The following is a 21,675-nucleotide window of genomic DNA, read 5'->3' as shown; positions in this document are numbered from 1 at the left end:
TAACCCTAATTCTCTCAGCTTCTCTAAAACAAGAGAGCATCCTTGAAGACCTGGTAGCAAGTGCTTCCTTAGAGCAGTTAAAGTGCTGCTGTGTATGTGTGGTCAAACATATATGTGTATGTGTATGCAAAAGTGTCCATAGTAGAGATAATTATATCAGCACTGCAACAGGAAGGTAGATGGCCTTTCTTGTTTGAGTACAAGTAGTCCTTTAAGTAATAGCAAGCTTGCATAACAGCACGGAAATTTAAAGCCGATCTCTGTTTGCTCTAACAAATGTAAGGCTGGCACCTCGTCAGTTATGACTCAAGTAACACATTATAACACTTCAACCATATTGAACTGTGCGTCACCAGAAGAGTTATTTCGTACTGTATTTTCTTACTTATGGAGGAAGAGCAAGTAACAGAATAGATTTTATTTTATTATTTTTTTTTTTTTGTGAGCTGTGGGTTTCCATTCACTTTGACCTGGATGCACTGTAACATGATATGACTGCAAGACTGGCTTTCTTACAAAAACACCTTATACAAGTAACAGTGTTATTTCTAAAGAGGAACTGTGCTTTACACAGTACTCTTTACTGTAAGCACTGGTGAGGTAATTGGGTCATAAAAATCATCAAAAGAAAAAGATTTAAGAGTTTTAGTTTCACTGTCGACCAATGTGAGGAAAATAACTCCCTCTCTTTTGCTCTCTGCTTTTCTGCAGGGAGGTCTGCAGTCTCTGTTACTGAAGACCACTGACCAAGAATGGAGCTGGAGCAGCTGTGACTTCATCTTTTGCTCTACTCAGAGGTAGAGCAATCATATTCCCCAATATTTTCCCTATCGTTCATAAAGCTTTGTGATAGTCCAAAGCATGCAACACTTCCAGTTTTCCTTATTTGTTCTTTTTTCTTTTCTTTTCTTTTTTCTTTTTTCTTTTTTCTTTTTTCTTTTTTCTTTTTTCTTTTTTCTTTTTTCTTTTTTCTTTTATTTTCTTTTCTTTTCCTTTTCTTTTATTTTCTTCTCTTTTCTTTTCTTCTCTTTTCTTCTCTTCTCTTTTCTTCTCTTCTCCTTTCTTCTCTTTTCTTCTCTTCTCTTTTCTTTTCGTCAGATGCTTTTAATCTTATAATCTTAGGCAGCTTCTTGTGCTAGCCATTTTATCTTTTGTTCTGAATAACAAATCTTTTTCCTTCATTCACTTATTGTCACAATTTTTAAATCACTTTTCCTCTTTAATGTTGCAGGCTACAGTACTCATGCGTATCATAAATGGTGTTCACTCAATACACAGTTAAACCTTTTATTCAAGATAGCTGAGTAGGTATCCCCCATTCTTCTCTTTTTGTTCTGTCAAGAGCTCTTTCTCTCTCTCCCTCTCTCTGTATTCACTATAGAGTAACTCCATATTCTGCTACCAAAAGATGGAAGTGAAAGAAAAACACTGTGATTCTTTCCCCTTGTTTTAGTGCTTGAAGCACCACTGTGGGCAGCCATTTTGTCTGTTGCCCTGTACAGTCATTCACCAGGTTCTCCCTTACCTGTGGTAATCTTACAAGAAGAAATAGGAGGAGATAAACCAAACTGTGGATGTTGTAATTGGCATTAAGAAGCAGGTAGTCTTATTGTGAACTGCTTTTAACTAAATATTCTTCTTATTTTGTTTTTAAACTCATCAGGCATGATTACCTTGATTCATGCAAAAATCTAATTCTCTGAAGTGTATGAAAGGCTTGAAATCTTGAACCTCATTAGATTCATCCTAAAAGCAAAAAGGGTGGTATGACTTTTGAAAGTGGGATTACTGGATTATTTTTGCGTAACTTTAAGCTATAAAGGAGGCTGTACTCTACTTCAGGTTGTCAACAATATAGAAGAAACACAGGTCTAAGGTAATGAACTTAGTTTCCAGTACTTTGGAATGATTTATACAGTTGCAGTATTGCAGTATACCACTCTATCTTCTAATACTCGTCTGATGCACTCCCTTTCAGTCCCAAGTGATGCTACTGGTAAATTATGCTAGCAATAACAGGCAGTCATATTTCACATGGGAATGTTTGATGCAGAACAAACAAATGAATGAGGGTTCCTCAGTCCTGAGGGGTTGCATTTCTGAGGATGTTTTAAAAACTGTCTTAAAATCATTCATAAGTGGTTGTTGTGATTGCTGGTAATATGCGACAGAGTCTCTCAGCGACAAAACAGCCTGAAACTTATTAATATCTGAGTATCATTGACTTCAGCTGAAGACTGTTTAAATCTGGGCTTTGATCCACGTTTAGAAGAAGACTTAGCTGGGAAGTGACCATTGTCTTAGCTGTCCACCCTTCCCAAATTTTCAACTACAATAATAAAGAGGTTTAAATGGGATTGACATCCAGTCCACCAGTGTTGTAATATCCAGCATAATATATTATTGACATTAATATTAAACCACTATCAATTTTGTTTGTGACTATAGGACAAACTGTAAAAAGAAGGTGATTTAGGTATCTGTCCTGCTCAACCACTGCTGACAACAACTGCCAGGAGAGGAATGGGATAGCCGTGGGTGAAAGCTGCCTCAGCTATCTCAGCTGAGTTGGCCAGTGAACACAAGCCTGAGCCTTTTTGTTGTAAATTTATTCCACCAAAGCTGGAGGTGTTCATGTATCTATCTAGAAGCTCTATTCAAGGAGATCATGAGTTCTCAGACAAGCAAGTAAACAAGTCCCAATAAGACTGACAGTATATTTCAAAGGCCTAATTATTACAATCTTTGCATAAAACATGCAGATGTCAAAAAATCAAAATTAAGAAAAATAAAATAAAATTAGGGCAGTGAAAGCTTTGACAACAGTTGATCTTTCCAGTGACTCAGGCATTTCTCCTAGTCCTCTTATTCTTTTCATGGGGAGTCCTGTTAAGGCTGTAAGATAGCAGCTTTGGGCTATGCCCTTTCAAATCACACCTACCACTCATTCCTTCCTTACTTATTCACTGCCTCATCACTCATCTGCTTCCATCTATCTGTTTGCTAACGTCATTCACTACCTCCTCCAAAATTACCTCCCCATCCACTTTCTGAACGAGGGATTCAGATAGCTCACAGAGTTTTGTTATTTGTTTCTTATTTTCCTACACTCCAGAGGGTTTCCTCTCAGAGGGGCAGCTGCAGAAACCTGTGGAGCTCTGGAGGAATTTGCTGCCGGCACAGTCTTCACTTTCCAGAAATACTCTAGGGTACGGAGATGTTGACCCTCTCTGTTTCCTCCCTGTGGCCATTGGATATCGGAACTCCATAGCAGCAGGATGAGCTTCCCTGCTCCCATGAGATTTTTCACTCACCACACTTACAAAGCATGTGCTTGGCTCTGAAATACTCCAGACTGAATTACTAAGGTTAGTTGCATAAAGAAATTGTAACATTTTTAAACAGTCGTAGTGTTTGAGCTCAAACATTTTCTGCAGTATGCTCCCCTTCAAAATTATTTTATAGAGAAAATGCCAAACCTTAAAAATTAAACCTTTTGAGCTTAAAGCTCCAACATCAGCATTTTTTGTGCCAAAGTGTCAAAATTATCTCTTAGCACAAAGCATTTTCAAGTATTGAACTTAGTCCACAATTCCAAAACTTTAGATAATACTTCAGATTACAAAGCTTCCCAACACTGTGCTCTTATTTAAACAGTTTCCCTTAGCTATAGAATATTCTCAGTTTTTTATAGTTTTATAGCCATCATTGTTATATAGACTTTAAAAAAAGCTTAAAAACAGATATAAATACAATGAACTCCAAATCTATCACATATAAAATGTGATGTTTAAGCCAACTTCATGTATTTTGGCTTGACTTGTGATTCTTGAATGCTGTGATTGGCAACACTAAATAAAAACTCATTAATATTCACCTTTTTCCTACTACTCTGAATTATTTTCCTTTTTGTATTTCAAACTACAAGAATCCTTTCAGGGTTGTGAAAATCTCAGCTATAGCCCACCCCTCTCCATCTTATTTCTTAGCCAGTTTTAAAATGATTTTTCATTTCCGGCTTCCAAAGGACGTACCTGAATAAAATGAAAAAAGATAGTAAAAATATCACCTGGCAGCATATTTGAACTTTAAAGAAAATTTCCTCAACACTGAAGAAAAAGAGAGCAAATATCAAATTTGAATGAAACAAAAGAGAGGGTGCTAATTATGGACTTGCTGCCACCATTTCATCTTCCACTTGCAAAATGCAAATATAATTCCCACTGAGTTGTTTAAAAGATCACACGTCTGAATTACAAAACGGCATGTGCCATAGCCTTCTGAATAATCATGTTTGCTTAGGATCAATGTATTGAGTGACTGAAGGAGATATGTCCGTCAGTGTGAATGTTATGATACACTGTGCATCTGTTGACAAAAAGCACTCATGTTTACAGAGCTGAGCCCTGGTTGCTTTGTATCTCCAAGTATAATGTATAGCTATGTTTGCAGTTGCTTCAGGTCAGGAATATGCTAATGAATCACTTTCCGTGACCACAGGTAATGTTTAAGATGACTTACAGGTAGATAAAAACACAGTTTTTCCAAAATGCCCTGAGAAAGAAAAAAGTAGATTTCATGTATTCCTTTCTGTTAGTGTGGTGGCTGGAACTGGGTTCTGGTCAACAGGCCCTTGCTTGCTGTGGAAGTTTCCTAGCTGGTACTACCTCATACACATCATATAGCCGCCTTGGGTGGCCTAAGGGCAGAGAACAAGCTAGTCTTTACCAGCTTCAACTCCCAGGCTCAATGGAAGGCCTCTTCTCCTCCATTTATTTTCCCTGATTCCCCTCTGACCTCACGGCAACTGTGGTACCACGCTATGTGCTCCCCCTCCGCAGCCCGCTGCCCACATGTGGGTGAGCACAGCCAAGCCCGTGTCCAGCAGCTCCCTCTCCCTTGCAAAGAAATGAAGTTATGCCTGTATCCAGTAGCTCCCTCACTGAAGAAACGAAACCCCAGCAAGCTGACCAGATGAATCGACCCACAACACGGGGCTGAGCCTTCTCCTTGTGCCACCACTGCCTCTCTACATCTGCTGCAGCTTTGTAGAGGGGAGGGTCACAATTTACCCTAGGACAACAGCTGTTCTGCATAAATAAATCAAAATCCAATGGATTTTCAAGATTTTGGTAGGTGATTGTTTTTTGTGTTTTTTTGTTTTGTTTTGTTTTGTTTTGTTTTTCTGGTGCAATAGCAGGAGGAGACGCTTTCCTGATAACTTTATTTTTCTTTACCTATCAGGTCTGCAGTAGTATGCCGAAAGCTTGTAAATCATAGGCCGGAACTATGAGGTAGTGTAAACTTTTGAGTGAAATCTGTGAGACTTTGCCAACGAGCCCCCAGCCGACCATGCGTACTCCAGCAGCCAGAGGAAGCACTTGGTGGGATGTGCGGGCAGCGGTGTCCATCTGAACTACGCGGCGCTCGGCCCCTGCCTGGGCCCAGCCAGCAGGTAGGGAGGACATTTTTAGCTCACCGAGGGGAGCTGCCACTTCTGGCTTCTGGGGAGAGCCCGAGCGGGAGCCTTGGCTGCGCTCCCTGGCTGGACTCGCACACAATGAGCCCATAAGGGCTCTGCCAGCTCCCCACTGCTGGCTGGCTGCTGGCTGGCAGATGTAAACGGCTCCTTAGCTGGAGGGTGACCCTGGTATTCAAAGCCAACACACAGACACACACAATGAATATTTTTATTCCCTCGTATAAATTGTTAGACGTTTGCTGGCAATTATTTGCTAGAAGTTGAGGCCTGGAAGCCTTCTGCAATATTTTTCTAGCTCCTTTTTTTTTTTTTTTTTTTCTCCCCCAAAATGCAGCATTAATCTTATTTTGGCTGTGAGTGTTTTGCATTTTATTGTTTTTGTATAAGGTGATATCTGGCTGCTGCTACTTTGTTTATATGGCAGGAAGAAAATTTGTTTTCCCAGGCAAATGTTTTACCTCTTACACATATGCTGTCCTGTTAGCAAAAGAGGACCTGATCCCTCCAGGAGCTGAGGTGCTCAGGCCTACTGCTATGGGGGCCCTAGAATGAGAGTGGTTGACATTTTGGCATGACCAGGACCCCTGTCTGTGTTGAGTACTACAGGAATAGGCAAATGTTTGACCCAAAAATGCAGACAGCAATCCTGTCCTTCTTTGGCACCTCTTTTGAGTCTTAAGGGCATGAAGTGTTATATGAAAAATAAAGTTTTGTCTAATATTCTGCTGCCTGTAAAATCAGCCATTGGTGTGGATAGACATTTGACTCTCTGTTTCCGCTTCTTAAAGAAAACAGGGAAGAAGAGAATAAACCTTTAATTTGAGGAGATAATTCTCACTACTGCAGGCATCATGACTGTTGGCCTCTTTGCTTTGCTAAAACAATCTCTTAAACCCAGTACTCCAAGTACCTTTCCCTTTCTCTCTAAAACCTAAGTTATAGTGTTTTGAGAGAGTTTTTATGTATTTCAGAAATTCATTGACTTCATGTTGTTCCTTTTCTTCTCGGCTGTCTTGTATGATGACAATTACAGAGGCCTCTTAAGTTTTATTTTCCTCACTAACATTGCTGTCAACATACAGGATGAGGACAGCAAGCTTTACAAAGTATACTTAGTCTTTTAACACACAAAGTATGTATTTTTGAATCCCCAAGTAACTTGTAATTTCATACAAACAGTATCTTCAGGGTCTGCAGAATTTATTTCAGCTCACATTTATTGCTTTATTTTTTCTTTCTGCTGAGATAGAAGGTGGCCTTCTAAATTTATAATGCTATTACCACTGTGAATTTACTACCAGCCAAGTACTTACAATTAAAACAATACACAAAACATGTACACAAAGCTCACTGCAGGGAAAGTATTTGATTCCAAGTCTGTGCAGACAAGGAGAAAAGAAGGGACTGAAACTGCCGAGTAACTCAGTGTTGTGGAATACAGCTGTAGACAGGCGCACTCCCTAAATGCAGCCTTCTGATGAAGGGTTCTGCAGTCAGCAGTCCAAGGGTATATTTTCTCAAAGCAATATCATACTTGGTTTGCATTAAGGACTTTGGACAGTTTTATTTAACCTTTGTCACCTCATAGAGTCCTTATACATAATACTTATTGCCAAAATGATCCTACATATATCCATACCCGTAGCTCCCAACAATTCCTGATTTCTTAGCAATGTCACTCATTTTAAACATGATGAAACACATAGTACGCAAGCTCAGTGTCTGCTGAATTTTGCTGCTGAAAGCTGTTCACTACAGAAACAAGGAACTCCATGAATTCACTGTGGAAAGGGTGGGGGACACTTTGTTAATAAAGGGAATTAATCCCCTTAATAGTTTAAGCTTGTATATCAGTGTGCTGTGCCTTTTATACTGCTTGGGCTTTTGCTGCCAAGCAGATCTCCACTTTAAGCTTTGAAACATCAAAAGGGATGTCAGTAACTTCAGTTGCTACTCTCAGTTTCTGCTGGTATGAGAGGAATGCTGGCCCTGCACTAGAAACCACATCTCTCCTTTTTAACCCCTACTGATAAAGCAGTTCATGAAAGTCATGGATAGATCTCTTACTTAGACACATTTGGTTTGTTTGAACTGGAAACTATCACAGCTCACTGACCTTTTAATAGTTTACCAACAAAAATGTAAATAGTGGCATTTGTGAGCAGATGCACATCAGAAATAGCACATCCTGGTACAAAATGCATCCTAGAGACTTGTCTTTGCATTCTCTTGTGTGTTTAAAGGAAATAAATAACTTCTGTTTCATCTTTTCACCAGCTGGCTTTCAAAGCACCTCCATATTTAAATGTGAACTCTAGATCTTTAACTGAAATATAAAATTCTGGGCTACAATAGCAAGAAATAAAAGGAAATATACTCCAGATTGCTGATAAATGCTATGTAAATTCATACACATTCTGTGTATACTGGGTTACTATTTGGTTGTGACTAATTACTTACAAGGATTCATGCATAAAACTCAGCTTCCAGTGATTTCAGTGTGAGGCCTCCCTTATTTAGGAAGGCATTGACCAGGTATTGGGTCATTGATCAGGTATTGACAAGATTTGTTCACATAATACCTTTGGTATTTGCTTATTTTCTGCATACATATATGCATGAGGTCGTAGAATAAAACTTTTCTTGGAATAAACATGGAGAGACCCTGCTTACAAGCGTAAAGCAGCAATGTGTGACAAATAAGTGTGTCACAAATGCGTTACACAAATGAAGTTCACATGTAAAAGATTTTTTTTAATGTTTATAGAGTTCTTTTTACTATTTGTGGTACATCCCTATTAACGGCTGGCACAACACAGAGGGGAAGCAGTGGGTTTTGACTTGCTGAGATGTATTACAGTTCTAGCACCATATGTCTATGTTGCATCTTTACCAACAGCGATGTTCATGTCAATGGCTGGGCCTTGGCAAACACAGTGTGTGAATGGCAGGTGACTGCTGGAGGACTTTGAGCCCATGCTGCAGGTGAGGTGTTCAGGGTGGTGTTCCTCTGCGTTACTCCAACCTTGGTTCCCTCAGGAGCAAAACTGCTCTGAACACCAATGATGTGCTTGGTTGTATCTCTAAGTATAAAAGGAAGGCAAATGCATACCAAACCCAACCTCCTCCAGCACACTGAGTCACTAATATAGATGTACAGAATGCTTTTTTGTGTTCCATTATCAGCCTTACAAGTGTGTATATACATGTGATATAGTCCAGTAATTTTCCAGGTTATATCAATGATGATATTACAATATAAGCCTTAAAAAGATATAATATCACACAGAACCAACATATATGCACTTAGCTATTTGTGCATAGTAAAGTGCTTGGCATGACCAAATCTTCTACAATTAGTACTGAGAAGTAGTGCTTCTAAAGTCATATTTTTACTGTGTCCAGTGGGACTAGGTGTTGCTAGGTGGTAAGTAACATTGAAAAGCAGCCCACTGAGATCTTTCTATTTATGATAGGAAAATAGGATAGGCATTTTTTTGTAAATTATGGAATTTATTGCTCTTCAGTGATTGTCCAAAATCAAGATGTAGAATATATTATACCTAAGTATTGGTAAGATCTATGATTTCAAAAGATAAATAGCCCTGTTTGTTGGAGCTTAAGAAACAGGTTGCATGATTTTAAAATATTCAATAATTTATGACTTTGTAAGGTGATTTTGCTTCAGAGTTCAGACTCTCTTATTGTATGCCAAAAGTCTTTCAAGATCATGATATGTTCAGAAGACTCTTAAATATCTGTATATTTCCAGGGGGCAGGTGTGTCAATTTCCAGAAGAAGAAATCATAAATTATTATCGTTATTATTATTACTATGCCACAGTTTAATACAAACCATATAAGGCAACTAAGAGTCAACAGATTTGCATGTATTCTGGTTAATGAAAGTATTATATAAAAAAAAAAAAGCTATTCTAACAAGAGTAGGAAAGAATCTATAGGCAAGGGACAATCTGTAATGTAGTAAGTAATTGACTTGCTATCAAATGATTCATGTCTCAGCTATATGTGAAGAACAGATAGTAGATATTCCAGAGCACAGCACACACTGTTCCCTGGACTGTAAAATAGCAAAAGTCCTTAGGCCAGAAAGAGCTTATGAGATAGACACAAATGCTTTAAGTGCTGTTATGAACGGGGGAGGACAACCATTCCGGATTTAAGCTTGCTGTAACCGTAGCCCCCATGCTCCATGGAAACTGATGCCTCTCATGTGACAAAGGGTAACCTTCAAGACGCTGACACATGCCAGGCAACTAGATGCAGAATGTAAAGTGTCCCCTACCAGATTCCCTGTGTGGTGTGACGCTGGTACCCTTTAATTGAATTTCAGTGACTTATGTTGTTTTGTCTTTTCTAAAATCATTTTAAAAAGCATTTTTCTAAAAAAAGCATTTTTCTAAAAGCATTTTTCTCTTCGAAAATCTACCTCAGAGTGATTAAATGAAGGATACATAATTAGTTTTTCTACCAAACGTGATGAGAAATATTGATATCACAAAATGGAAATGCTCATCAGAATTCACTCTCTCTCTAAATAATAATTTTGTCAGTTTTAAGCGAAGAAGCAAAAACTGATAAAGCTTTCCCTGATGGACTCATCTGACAGACACCTATAACACTTTTTAAAGAACAATTGAGTGAAGCACTATTTGAAATTATTACAAATGAAAAGGCAATAGTGTTAAAATAGTTGCTCAGCTCCAAAAATGGCAAATGAATTTCCTAGTATGTTACCTACAAACTCATTAGTGTCTGGGGGAAGGGAGATTAGAAAGGCATTTCTAGGCTTCCTTGTAGTGACGGTCCTTCTCAAGTAAAACATTACTTGAGGCTTTGACCTTAAGCCATCACTGCAATTTTATTTCAGGACAATTGAAAGTAGTCCAATAAGCTCTCTATAAAACAAAACATATTTAGACAATAATCAGCAGTAGTTGAAAATTTTGCTATCCCCAAGCTGAGTAATGAATGGCTGAGGTGACTTGTCCACATCTGGCCCTTGGAAACATTTAAACTGCTCGCCATGTACCTTAAAGGGCATGGGGAGGTCTGCAAATAAAATTAAAGGGTTAGCAGCTGATATTTCTGATCATTAAAAGTTTGGGACCACTATTCTCTGATTCTTTTCCTTACTGATTTCTTTATTTCCCCAGATGCTAGTTTGCAAGCACAAAATGGGAGCACTTGCCTGTGTCTCTCAGCTGAAGTTGCTGACTTCACTACCACTGCTCCTGAGGCCCTTCTGAGGTGCTCCTCTCAAGCAAGATTGCTGGAAACATCTGTATTTTCAAATACATTAATTCCTTGGCAGTTCAGCCTATCCTTCTCATTACTCTGTATGACAAGCTATTTCAGACATGAAGCTGGTCTTATTTTTACCAGCCTCCATATTCCTACAGGATGTACTGGAGAGGAATTAGTTGTTGGTGACATACATAGGCACCATCTCCTTTCAGATATATTTGCAAAAGAATGGAAAAACTATTTGCAGTAGTGCTTGCCACGGTGTTTATCCAGAATTATGGCTTTGTCAGTCTGGTACCTGTCAGAAGACAATTCATTGTCCATGGGGAAGCAAGCACAGTTGTTTGGTTTCTGAGGGCTCCTACGTGTTCTGCAGCAAGGACATTCATGCTGTCAGGGGATCCTAGCCAAAGTGCTCCCTTTCAGAAAGAAACTGCCAAGCTCCTACTACAAGACTGGAAAAATATTCTCAATAGTTAAGTCCTCAAGTGCAACAAAACATGGGAACTAAAATTCCTTTCGCAAAGTTCCAGGTCGCTGATTTTAGATAATTTATGGCCTTGTTTTCCCCACTCCTGCTCACATTGGGTTGGTTCAGAACATGCAGGTTGTTGTGAGTGAGAAGGGATGGGATGAACAGGAATCTGTATGTAGACCCTCAGGGGAAAAATAAGTTCACAAAGCTGTTGTCCACACCTGTGGACTTACAGACTTCACTCTATCTGCAGGTACAGGTTAATACACATTCTTTGAAATCTGGGATCTGTTCTGTTTTACACCAGTCAAGAATCTTGTCCTTGAGAAATCCATTTTCTTTGTTTTACAGGATCATTGTTAGTATCTGGCTTTTAATAAATTTCAGTAATAAGCAGTAATCTATGTATAAAATGTATCATCATAACTTTTAGCAAAACAAGCCCTAATTTTTCAGTTACAGGCAACCCTTAATACTTACTGAAGCTGTTGGGAGCAAATAGCATAGCATTTCATAAAATGGTCCTAAGTTTTAGTAACTAAAATGACCCATTATATGCCATTCCATACTTATTGAAAACCGTCTTACATAACTGCCTACTCAGCATCATGACTCAGCGCTGGGGAAACTGAGAATACTATTCCTAAACATTAATAGAACAGTGTTGAGCTTTTCACTGATACCTGAACAGGAGCTATGGTGATCCCTGTTCAGTTTGCTGAAGCTTTTAAACTTAGCTTTTAATCCGAATCTAAACGAGTAGCATTACTTTACAGCTAAATTTTGAAGCAGAATATATTTATTTGGACGGTCTTGCTGTTTTTTTTTTTTTTCTAGTTATAAATTTGGAAACACAGGACATCTTATGTTTTTATAAATCATTAGTTTTGAGGTTGCTGGAAAACTGGCTTAAATCCACGGCTTCTAGGTATTTTAGAAATAGTTCTCATTCTGTTTTTCCATGGGTAAGGGAATATATTTTCTGCCAGCTATCTCCACAAAACAATTAATTTATTTCACGGTAACTTCATTTGCTGTCTGCAATGACTCTAAAAACTATCTGGTCATGCTTGCCAGTAATGTTTTCTAGGTTTTAATTAATTATTTCTCTTTTATTTATGGAACATACCACTTTTGTTACAGAGTTTCATAATGTATACAAGAGGAAACTGATCTTTGTACATCAGAAAAGTTGCCTGAGACAGACTAAAATCCATAAAGAATAATCTTTGTTGTCTTACCTTACCTTTAGGAATTACATAAACAACACCTAGAGCTAAATATACTCTATTTTTTCTTTGAGGACTAACGAATTTTGATGTGTCAGTCTTTAACAGTTTATTCCCAACTGGTATTCCATGGTCCTTGTTTTTTTAGAAGAACTTGTGATTTCTGGTCTTTTGATTTGTCTAATATATCTGAAAATTAGTAGGTTCAAGATGTAGTTTCATGGTATACAGATCTCAGTGTGAACACTGGCTTTAGATATTCTACTCCTTTTCTCCTCCTGCTGCATGTGGCATGTGGCTGAGGGCAGACCCTCAGCTCTGCTGAGAAGTTATTTGTGGCACCACACCTTGAAGTTGAACATGACACTGAAAATCTTGCAGATAGATTCTTTGTAGTGTGAAACCATAGATCAGAAATCACCTGTCACTCTAGACACTGCCGGTCTTCCTGTTCAAGAATTTCAAAAATCCTCCTCCCCTGTTTTTCCATTTCTAATGATTTTTCTTAACAGGATAAAGACAGCCATGATCAGGAGGATCCACATAGTCACATTACTCTGTGATACAGGAGGCAAAAGCTTACGCATCATGGCATTCTGTTCTTCCATGGTAAATTCAAGCCTGATTAAATATTTCTAGGGGGTCACTCAGTGTCAAATGTTCCATATGGGAGCCACAGCACATGGTGAATTACATAGCACTCTTGGCTAAAGATAACACACAGGGCACTAATTGGTCTATGACAGTGACAATCATAACCTTGTCAAAAAATAACCTTTGCTTAAGCAGAATTAAATAAGAATATTTGAATATTTCTGCCCACAAACGCTACCCACTGCCCTATCAACAGTGTTCACAGATATGTCATTCAGAAAAATCATAAATATTTACTCTTTTTCTCCATCAGAATGACTTTGATATGTTAACTTAGCTATTGCATTTGGTTGTATTCTAGCATTGCATCTTAGCACAGAACAGGATAGATTAAGAATCACAACCATTTGTGGGGCTACAGCCTGTAAAAGAATAATTACTAGAAAATTAGAAAACACTAATTTGTTGGTGCTGATTTGCTTCCCAAGAGGACATAAGATCATATCTTTTTCTATTAACCTGAGTCACTGTGCTTCTAGCCATAATCCCGAGGGTGTTTTGATAACAAAAGTCTAACTATGTTCTCACTGATACATGTTAGCAAATTACTTAGGCTTTTTATTTATGTGGATTGATAGGGCTTCTGGGAAATAATTGCTCATTAGGAGAAAGCTGACATAAAGTACGAAATAATATTTTAAGGTATGACAAAAGTATTATGCAAGCTCTTGACATTAACAATGACTGTAGCAGCTATTTGATTAATCTATGGCAAATGAGCTAGTGTATTTAATTACAATTTTATGTGCTGTTGATACTTTTGCTATAAATAAGGGAATTACATGTGGGTCACTCCAGTGTTTAGTTATGGAATTGTTTACTTGACATACTGATGTCATTAAATGATTATTCCAGATCACTGGGTAATCATGGTGACTTTTTACAAGAAGGAATCAACTTTTTATTGAGTCAGATTCTAATTCAGTCCCTGAATTCCTTTAGTTCCAGATCTATTTTAAGTAAAACATACAGAGGGGGTGCAAGTGTATTTGTGTCGCTTGCATCTCTTTGTGCAAAATTCAAGTATGAACACTTTGTTTTGGCATTGCAGTTTTTGGATCCTGACCTGAAGCCTGCTGAAAGCTAAGGGAGGGCACTCAGGTCTCTTTCTATTGCTTAACAAAAGTAGGATAGGAACCAGCACCTGGCTTGAAGCCCCACATGTCACTGCTGACCCGTGTGCACACTGTTTCAGATTTGTCCTCGTTACATGAGAATTGCCTGAAGAGAGCAAGATGTGACACTCCAGTGCAGAGGCTGGGAGTGAACCAACAAATCAGCTGTGGGAATGGTTAAGACCAGGACTAGAGCCCACTCTGTGGCTCTTGGTTATGTAGCATGGTGTACCTTCACTGACCTCTATGAGGTTTGGTTTAGACATTTACAGCAGTGTTTTGCTACTGACTCACCTGGTATAATATGAACATTACATGGATCGGATGCAGTCTTGACTGACATTTCATTAGCTCGTCATGGAATTTATCCCCTTGTTTGCACTAAATGTAAGGGAATGAGAGCTTGATGTGTTTAATTTGACTAATACTAGGTGAAAAGCATGGCTGTTCTAGCTGAAAGGCGAGTAAATTCAGTCTTACAATAGCTCCTCTTCAGATGTAAGACCAGTTTAATGAACTCCCATCCTTTCTCCTCCCCTCATCTCTGTCAGCCCTTTTCTGCCCCCCATTGCTCATTCCCACACCCTGGCCCCTCCAAAGCAAATGTTATTTTTAATCCAAATCAGTTCAGTGATCCAGTTTAGATTGCAGTTCCACAAGCAGTTGTGTTGACACAACTGTGGAGGTGGTACAATATGGGGAGGCAGAAATAAGTGGTTAGGGACAGCATATTGTGAAATGACAGCTTGGAAGTGACACCTGGAAATGAAAAGCTTTTTATATTAGACCTATAGAATATAGCACAGCTACGGAATTATAGCATAATTATACACCAACAAATTGGAACATAAAGCTCAGTAGAGAAACTTCAACAAAATAAATCACTTTAACTCCATATAAGCTCTAAAGTTGGGGAGTTCTGGTAATCTGCCTTTTCTTGGCTTTAGTTCTGTCAAACTAAAGCACTAGCTGAAATGCTCAAGACTGTCCTGAATTATAAAATGGGTTGCATATGTTGTTGTTTTCCTCCCCTCCTCTCCACTCCCAAATGAGTTTATCTTTCATTTTGAATGTTTATGTCGAACTCTCTGTCATTCTACTGCCCATCTAATTCCTCATTCAGTTTTATAGTCAAGCAATAATTAGAAACTATCACTAGGGAAAAAGCATATTTTAGTTATTTGATGTGATACAGCCTCATATAAAATATAAGTTCTCCAAAAGTAGCAGTAAGAGAATTGCAGAGGACCCATCGTTACCTCAGTTTCAAAATAAAATGCTAAACCCTGTAGCTTGACAAGTGCTTCTTCTCATAACCATCTCCAAAGTACAGCAGCATTCAAAATGGAGAAAGGGAAGATTATGTTTCTTTTCTTAAAGAATTTGAGTGAAAGAAACTCAACAGAAAGCACAATAAAGTGGGCAGCTGTATAACGAGTATGACAGATCCTTCCTAGATCTCAGTGCTTCTACAGACCAAGCCCTGCAGTTTAGTTGTTTGTTGATGGACACATACGTCATGGACAAGTTGACGTAACAGTGCAAATAGGTTTCTCCAGTTCCTCAGTCTCCTTCACCACAGAGACACCAAAACACGGGGGGGATGAGTAGGGAAGGGGTTGGGGTGTGTGTGTGGGGAGGCATTCCTGCCTGAATGTCCAGCCACTGCCTTTGTGAAGCCCACCGCCTGTCTCTACGCTTGGAGTGATGGAAATAACTTTCCATCCTTCAGAAAATCTTCCAGTAAAAATGAGATCCTATTTTTTAAAGGTGGAATAAAACCAAGCTGATTAGCTCCCTATTTATTTGTTTGTTCTTTCATTTGTGTTTTTTTTTTCTTGTTTGTTTTATTTTTTAAACGGCTTTACCTATTCATAAAATAAAGCAGAAGGAAGCAAATGATTTATTTCCGCCTTGGGTGCTAATAGCCCACAGAGACCCACAAGATAAGAGAGAGAGGCAAGCAGTGAGAGTTACACATCAAACCCTGTTCTTTTTTTAACCAGGAATGTAGTGGGAGCAGGAAGGAGGCAGGATCACTAAGCTTGAACTGAAACATATTTGCAAGACCTTTTGTCTCTAGAATCTTTTCTGTGACCTTTTTTTAACAATAGCTCAGATTCCCCTCCTCTCACATGCACGGTAAGACTAGACCTTAAAATTTGACTTCGCATTTCTGTTTCCATTGTGGTATGTTTATTGGTTGCTGTAACATTGTGATTGCTTTTCATTGACTTAGAGGAGCAGAGTATGTTTTATTGCTACATCGATATTTTAACAAATGGTGTTCAGCAAACTGTTAAATCTTCTAGGTTTTTTTCACTGTAGTTCTTCACCTAACCCATGGCAAATGAGTTCTGGCAGAGTTATTTTACATTATCCTCCCTCACCCCATCACTCCTTGATGTGATTCTCAGCCTGTCATGGTGCTGAGGGCACTGAGGGCCTCCTTGTCCCTGCCCACCCCTGGGGCTTCCCCATACTGCCCAGAACTAGGACCCAATGTCAGCCCTGCGGCTGTCAGCCCCAGCCCCAGCAAGGCCCCAGCAGGGCCGGGCTCCAGCTCCACACAACCCTGTCCTGCCTGGCTATGGGACATAAAGGGCTGAGCCCAGCCATGGGCTCGCGTTGGCCTTAGCCTGTCCCTGCCCATGGCCCTGCTCTGCTGTTCCCTCAAAAGGCCTGGTCCTGAACGCCACTTGCAGGCCAGTGTCCTGGCTTTGCATGTCCTTGGCCTTGCTTTCCACTTTATTCTTTCTCATGTAATGCTTTACCTAAAAAAGTCTATTTTTTACCGTTTCCTTAAATAATTTTACAGAACTTCTGCTCTTCCTCGGGGACTGTGGGCTATACGTTCACCAGTTTATCTTGAATTACCCAGATATTTCTTTGTAAAGGAGCCACTACCAAAGCTGTCCACATTTAAATGTGAGCCAAAAAATGTTACCACTCAAAGTAGGAAAGTATGTACTACATGCCCATTCTCCGTACCTAAAGGCCAGGTGTTTCCAGGATTTTCATTGCTTATTGGGGTCCCGGCCATAGACCAAACAATCTTTTTTTGACTGTTACTGTGTAATGTGTACATAAATACCATTTCACAAATTTCGTGAATTGTATATTCAAGCTTTTGTCTGTTCTGTGTCAATTATCTCACACTCCCAGACGGACAAGAAGCTAGGCAACAAAAGGTTGTTCACAACTGTGACCAAAACCTTCTTCTGAAGCAAAAGAATAGTTTTTTCAAGTGAAAAGTTCAAAGTCAGCTCTTACAGAGCTGCAAATTCAGTAGGCATGGAGAAAACTGAATATGCAGTAGAATTAGGAACCAAATAACAAATTTTCTTGATGAATAAAACTACCCAAGTATTCAGTGGATTTTTAGAGCACTCTAATATGTGTGGGCTTCATAGTTATTGCTAAATTTGTTCTCAAGGTTTCTTTGCACTTCTGGGTTTCTGCATCATAGAAAAGTAGAGCTCCAGTTCTCCAGAGGAGGAACTAAAACATACAGCATCTAAGGATGAATGTCCATGAACAAGCTTCCTTCTGACAAAGTTTTCCTCTCTAGCTGCTTGCTTCCATTCCTGTGTTGATCTTTATCACTTCAGTTCTGCCAGTGCAGTCATTGATAAGATTTTACTCAATAGGATCAGCAAAATGTTCTAAGCTAAAAAAATCCTCCAGAAAAAAAAGAAAAAGTCTTTTCAACATAGATTATTTTACTAATCTAATTTAGAGCATGGCACTGAACATGTATTGTCCCTGAATGCAGGCACTGCTCAGGAGGTGATAAGTTGCGCTACAAGGGAGGGGATGAGCAAGTGGGGTGAGAAAGGATGGAAATCCATTAAATTAGTTTTGCCACCAGAGAAAATGAAGTCTGGAACTATGCTATGGCCCTTCTCTGAGTAGGGCTGGACAACATGAAGATTGAAAAAGCACTTATAGCTGCTAAGGGCTCATCTATATGAACATCCTGCTGCCACAGGAGCTGTGAAACAGCCCAGAATTTAAATAAAGAAACAAAGTGCCATAAAGACAAGGCTCCAAAGGTTAAGCATTTTTTGGTTATGAAATTAAAATCAGTCTGCTCCACAACAGCAAATCATCTGTTTGTGTTTCTAATGAGAAACCAAAACAGGTGTTTTTAGAGAAGATTTTCAGGTGTGTGAATCATATTAGTGCATCTAGGCTGGCTTTGCAAGAAACTTGTGAGAAAATCACAAAGGGATAAGAATTGAGACAGTTAGAGTTTGTAACTTAATGGGGAAAATGTTGGCTTATGGAGCTAGAGGAGGAAGAATTTTGGTATGTGTAGGTGGGTGCTTTAAAGTATTAGCCGACTCCTGTAAGCCTATGGTGTTGTCAGTGTAGGTGCTGATTAAGAGCTTAAACTTATGATTATTTTATCAACAGTCACGGCAGTTTAAGATGTTTACACCTGACACGCGGTTAGCTGGTGGAACCATCCTCTGACACAGGTGTTTTAGGGATCTTGGACTGATCAGGTTACTGTCTACGTGGGTGCCTGTGGCAAGGCAGGGGGAAACACGCTCCTGGGCTATCCCTGATGTCAGCTGAGCTCCAGGGAGAAGAATTTTCCACTGAGGATTGGTAACAAAGCGCAGAGCGGCTAATTTTAAGCCACAGTTAGATCCAGAAATGACCACCTCTGGCACCTTACAAACCAAATAAGCTGTGCTGCCTCCTGGTCTCTTCCTGCCTCAGTTGCACTGAAGTGAAACATAGAAGGGTCTGACCCTCATCAGGGTTTAGGAAATTAGCCTACTGAATGCTAGGCTTGAACTCAAAAACTTCCAGTTGTGTCTGCAATGATAATATGTAAACCAGAAAAAAATCCGTGAAATAATAGTAATGCTATTATTGGCTTTGCCATTGGTAAAGTGTATTCATTTATCAGTGCTTACACTGAGCAGCCACAGCCTCTAACAGCCTGCAAAATTGTCGACTGCTAGTTGAAAAGGAGCTTAAAATGCATACTGATTTGCAGTAATTTATTATTGGTCATTCTAGGAAATAGCATGGAATCAGCTGAATACTTCTGTCATTAATAAAGTTATACCAAAATGGGATTCCATGGGATTCTGCTATCGTTCAAATAATATTAAACATGCTCTTAATAACCTTGCACTGTTAATAACCTTTTACTGTTAATCTCTGTATAATGTGAAACTATGAATTAAGAAGTCTTTTCATGTACAGGGGCAGAACTTCATTTAAAGACATTGATGGTGCAAGAAGCAGACTGAAATAAATCCATATTGCAAACAGTCAGCTAATGGGTGCAGAGATAAAGAAGGACTTGTGAAGATAGAAGCGGAGCAATGTCAGATCTATTTTTTGCACAATTTCCTACGCAAAATATTCCCATTAAAAGCAGGAATGTAGCAGCAAATGAGTGGTTTGTTCAAGGTAAAAAATGTAAATGGTAAAAAATGATCAATGAGGCTGATAAAATAAAATTTCTTTATATTTAGTCAGACAGAGAATGAAGATTAATAGACTCTGATTAATTCCATATTTAACTTTGGAAATCCACTCACTTGGCAATATTGAATATCCTATTCACTTTTTATTTTAATATCAAATTACAAGCCAAACCTTACACTAATTTTATAAACGCTGTTTTGTGCTTATCTTAATTTGCCGTTTATGCTTATCTTAATTCAATGTTGATTACGTTAAAACCAGACCATGGTATTGATGACTTTTATTCTAAATTTTCCTATAACTTTTTTCTTTTTTTTTTCTTAAGTGCAGCAGTCTGTTTTATTTTAATAGAGTAATTGAAATTCACTGAAATAAAAAGGCTTATTCAGCTAACCTATCCAGTTAGTGTACCCCTGCCACACAGCCTGGACAGATCTCAGCATTGATAAAAACATTTTTCTGGCAGCAATCCTTTCAGAAAAAAAAAAAAAAAAGCTTTCTTTTGTTATTTTTTTGGGTGGGTGGGGTTGTTTAACACAGAAAAAAATAGTCTTTTTTTTTAGAATACGTGCTTGTGGGGCGAGGTGGTTTATGGGGCAAGGTGATTTTAAAATTATTTGTTATTATTTTATGCTTAACAAAAAAGACTTTCTTCCTACAGACCCTACTGCTCACGTGTTCTTAGCCCATCCCAGCTACAACATTACTACCACTGTTTTCATAACAAAGTAGTGGAAGAGCACGTACTGTTCAACGCGTTTGTTTCACGCCTGACGCTAGGCAGGCAGATCTGCGGAAAGAGGAGGGTCACACCCTTCAGACAAATATTGGCAGGTCATCCTGTCCCGCATGGGGACCTGCTCTAACCACACAGCCCTGGAGGAGTGCTTCTGCTGAATAAGAGGACCGAGGACCAAATCCTGCTGCTGGAACCAAGGGGCATCCTTCAGCAGGATAGGTACCCATGTCGTGAAATGTTGCCCTGTGAAGGCCGCTGAGGTCTGAGGACACAATTACCCTGTTCAAGTGGGAATTTCTTTTGGTTTTAAAAGTATAAAGTAGTGCAAAAGTTGTGTTGCCATCCACTAGAGTGAAGCAGCCTCCTCCATTTTGCATTTTAAGAGTGTTGCCATCCCCTGGACTGTGCCCCAGGCATTACTTATGCAGAGATCCAGCTGGAGCTGGCCAGGGAAGGGCGAGCCAGCAGTGTCAGGGATGAGATGTCTGGAGCTCAGGTTTGGCTTATGGGCCTCTTTTATTTAGCCTGGAGGTGGGCCCGTACTGAGTAGAGAAGTATAAACGTACCACTCAGTCTAGGCACGGTCTATCAGAGCTTGTTCGTGTTGGCAGGGTACCTGGGGAATGGCTCAGGTTGTACCTGTTGGTGTTTGAGATACATGAAGCCTCTAGCAGCAAGCAGCGCCAAAAGCCAAGGTTCTTCAAGCCAGGAAAGGAAGCACAGGAATTGCGTTCATGCAGGGAATGAGTCAAAGCTGGATAGTGAAAACAGCCCATATCAGCTTGGCTGCAAACGTTGTGAAGTGTGTCATGAATATGGCAGAGAACACCAAATAGAGGCCTTTGGGTCCCTATGTTTTCTTCATTTTCTGGGTATCCACCTTAACAGACCCGAGAGCCTACTCAGCTGAATGCTAGGCAACAATCACAGCAGAAGTGAACAGGAACAGTACTTTGACCTTATGAAGGCCTAAAAATTTCTAAGTACTCTGAAAAAGCCAGCTGGAAAGCATGTTATGTGAGGGAAACAAAATTAGAGGACAGTTTTCACTTTCCAGTGTCTCCACTCGCAACACATAAGAGGAGGATAATAATACCACCGGGGTGTTGGGCAGATAAATTCATTAATATCTGTGGAGAAATAGAGTACTACAATGAGAGCATCATTGAAAAGCCCACGAGAAAATGAGTGATTTTCTATTCAGTGCAGCATTCAGATGGTGTGCAGTAAATAATGGATGGGGCGTGCATTGAAAGATGA

Source organism: Cygnus atratus, chromosome 1 (genome assembly GCF_013377495.2).
Source record: "Cygnus atratus isolate AKBS03 ecotype Queensland, Australia chromosome 1, CAtr_DNAZoo_HiC_assembly, whole genome shotgun sequence".
Taxonomy (NCBI): Eukaryota; Metazoa; Chordata; class Aves; order Anseriformes; family Anatidae; genus Cygnus; species Cygnus atratus.
The sequence above is the reverse complement of the archived record's forward strand: the minus strand, read 5'-3'. Positions refer to the sequence as shown.